The sequence below is a fragment of the Arachis duranensis genome, chromosome 6 (assembly GCF_000817695.3).
Source record: "Arachis duranensis cultivar V14167 chromosome 6, aradu.V14167.gnm2.J7QH, whole genome shotgun sequence".
In the NCBI taxonomy this organism is placed as follows: Eukaryota; Viridiplantae; Streptophyta; class Magnoliopsida; order Fabales; family Fabaceae; genus Arachis; species Arachis duranensis.
Genome location: NC_029777.3, coordinates 19,712,130 through 19,715,414, shown reverse-complemented (window position 1 = coordinate 19,715,414; position 3,285 = coordinate 19,712,130). Strand labels below are relative to the sequence as shown.

The window sequence follows — 3,285 nt, the reverse complement described above, 5'->3', positions numbered from 1 at the left end:
GTTCCTCAACTGGATGAATGTGATGATCCGTGACACTCATCATCATTCTCACCTATGAACGTGTGCCTGACAACCACCTCCGATGAACGTGTGACTGTCAATCACCTCCGTTCTACCTTAGATTGGGTGGATATCTCTTGGATTCTTTAACTGGAATCTTCGTGGTATAAGCTGGAATTGATGGCGGCATTCAAGAGAATCCGAAAGGTCTAAACCTTGTCTGTGGTATTCTGAGTAGGATTCAATGATTGAATGACTGTGACAAACTTCAAACTCCCGAAGGCTGGGCATTAGTGACAGACGCAAAAGAATCAATGGATTCTATTCCAACCTGTTTGAGAACCGACAGATGATTAGCCGTGCCGTGACAGGGTGCGTTGAACATTTTCACTAAGAGGATGGGAGGTAGCCACTGACAATGGTGAAACCCTACATACAGCTTGCCATGGAAAGGAGTAAGAAGGATTGGATGAAGACAGTAGGAAAGCAGAGAGACGGAAGGGACAAAGCATCTCCATTCGCTCATTGCATCTTTAAACGCTTAACTGAAATTCCCACCAAGAAACTACATAAGTAACCTTATTTTATTTTTCGCTTTATTTATCTTTTTATTATCAAACCTCATAACCATTTGAATTCGCCTGACTGAGATTTACAAGATGACCATAGCTTGCTTCATACCAACAATCTCCGTGGGATTGACCCTTACTCGCGTATGGTTTATTACTTGGACGACCCAGTGCACTTGCTGGTTAGTTGTGCGAAGTTGTGATAAAGAGTTGAGATTACAATTGTGCGTACCATGTTGATGGCGCCATTGATGATCACAATTTCGTTCACCAAGTTTTTGGCACCGTTGCCGGGGATTGTTTGAGTGTGGACAACTGACGGTTCATCTTGTTGCTTAGATTAGGTATTTTTCAGAATTTTTAAGAATGAATTCTAGTGTTTCAAGGTGATTTTCTTATTATCACCAAAGCTGATTGATCTTCATCAATTGAGCTCTTGAATGCAATGTCTTGCTGAAGCTTGGCTAGCCATGTCTAATTCCTTTAGACTGAAGCTTTAGACTAACATTGCATGATTCCTGGAATTCTCATTAAAAATTTTGATATCTTTATTTTCTTTTCCACTTTATTTTTGAAAAAACAAAAAAAATTACAAAATCATAAAAAAACCAAAAATATTTTATGTTTCTCATTGAGACACTAGTCTCATTTTAAGTTTGGTGTCAATTGCATGTTTCTGTTCTTCTTGCATTTTTCATATGTCTTCAGTGATCTTCAAGATGTTCTTGATGATTTACTTGCTCTGATCTTTAAATTCTCTTATCTTTAGTGTTTTGTTGTTTCTCATATGCATTCTCATTTTGTTAGTGTCAGTAGTATACAAACTTCTAAGTTTGGTGTCTTGCATGCATTGTTTGTTTGATTTTAGTTGCATTTTACTTATTCCTCATTATTAAAAATCCAAAAAACTTTTAATTTGTGTCTTTTCAAGTCAATAATACAGAGAATTGAAGATTCAGAACATACAGCAGAGGAATTACACAGAAAAAGCTGGGCGTTCAAAACGCCCAGTGAAGAAGGAAAACTGGCGTTTAAACACCAGCCAGGGTGCCTGGCTGGGCGTTTAACGCCCAAAAGGGGTGAGTTTTGGGCGTTAAACGCCAGAATGTATACCATTCTGGGCGTTTAATGCCAGGATGGCACAAGAAGGAAGATTTTGTTTTTAATGCAAATTTTTTTTCAAGTTTTCAAAATTTTTCAAAATCAAATCTTTTTCAAATCATATCTTTTCAATCATGTGTTTTCAAAATCAATTTCTTTCTATTTTCAAAGATACTTGCTAACAATTAATGATTTGATTCAACATTTCAAGTATGTTGCCTTTTCTGTTGAGAAAGGTTTAATGTTTGAATCATATATTTTCTTGTTAGCCAAGTCATTAATTTTCAAAATCCAATCTTTTTAAATTGTTTTTCAAATCATATATTCTCAATCACATCTTTTTAAAACCATAATTTTTCAATCATATCTTCTTAATCACATCTTTTTCAAAATAGTTTTCAACCATATCTTTTTAATTTCTAATTTCAAAATCTTTTTCAAAAATCACTTGATTTCTTTCTCACTCTTAGTTTTCAAAAATCAATTAGTATTTTTTCAAAATGTTTTTAAAATCTTTTTAATTTATTTTCAAAAATTTCTTCCCTTCTTCTCACATCCTTCTATTTATGGACTAACACTCCTCCTTAATGCATAAGTCGAACTCCATCTTTCTTGATAAGATCGAATTCTTCTACCTCTTCCTTCTATTTTTCGTTTCCTCTGACACATCAACGAATCTCTATACTGTGACATAGAGGATTCCATATTTTCTTGTTTTCTTCTCTTTCATATGAGCAGGAGCAAAGACAAAAGCATTCTTGTTGAGGCTGACCCTGAACCTGAAAGGACCTTGAAGTGAAAGCTAAGAAAAGCTAAAGCACAACTCTCTGTAGAGGACCTAACAGAAATCTTCAAAGAAGAAGACATGGCAACCGAAAACAACAACAATGCCAACAATGCAAGGAAGGTGCTGGGTGACTTTACTGCACCTACTCCCGACTTCTATGGGAGAAGCATCTCTATCCCTGCCATTGGAGCAAACAACTTTGAGCTTAAGCCTCAATTAGTTTCTCTAATGCAACAGAATTGCAAGTTCCATGGACTTCCATTGGAAGATCCTCATCAGTTTTTAGCTGAGTTCTTGCAAATCTGTGACACTGTCAAGACTAATGGGGTTGACCCTGAGGTCTATAGACTTATGCTATTCCCTTTTGCTATAAGAGACAGAGCTAGGATATGGTTGGACTCTCAACCTAAAGAAAGCCTGAACTCTTGGGAAAAGCTAGTCAATGCCTTCTTGGCAAAGTTCTTTCCACCTCAAAAATTGAGTAAGCTTAGAGTGGAAGTCCAAAACTTCAGACAGAAGGAAGGTGAATCCCTCTATGAAGCTTGGGAAAGATACAAACAATTGGTCAGAAAGTGTCCTTCTGGCATGGTTTCTGAATGGAGCATCATAGGTATCTTCTATGATGGTCTGTCTGAACTGTCCAAGATGTCATTAGATAGTTCTGCTGGAGGCTCTCTTCATCTGAAGAAGACGTCTGCAGAAGCTCAAGAACTGATTGAAATGGTTGCAAATAACCAATTCATGTACACTTCTGAAAGGAATCTTGTGAACAATGGGACAAATCAGAAGAAAGAAGTTCTTGAGATTGATACCCTGAATGCTATATTG

The 3,285-nt window shown here is 36.7% G+C and overlaps 1 non-coding gene across 1 annotated transcript; it reads right to left on the bottom strand.

Annotated features, from left to right (window-relative positions):
* Nucleotides 1-2,940: 2,940 nt before the first annotated feature.
* LOC127740250 (small nucleolar RNA R71) lies at nucleotides 2,941-3,049 on the bottom strand. Its single transcript, XR_008000931.1, has one exon. It is a non-coding gene; the product is annotated as a small nucleolar RNA R71 (small nucleolar RNA).
* Between the last annotated feature and the right edge of the window lie 236 nt (nucleotides 3,050-3,285).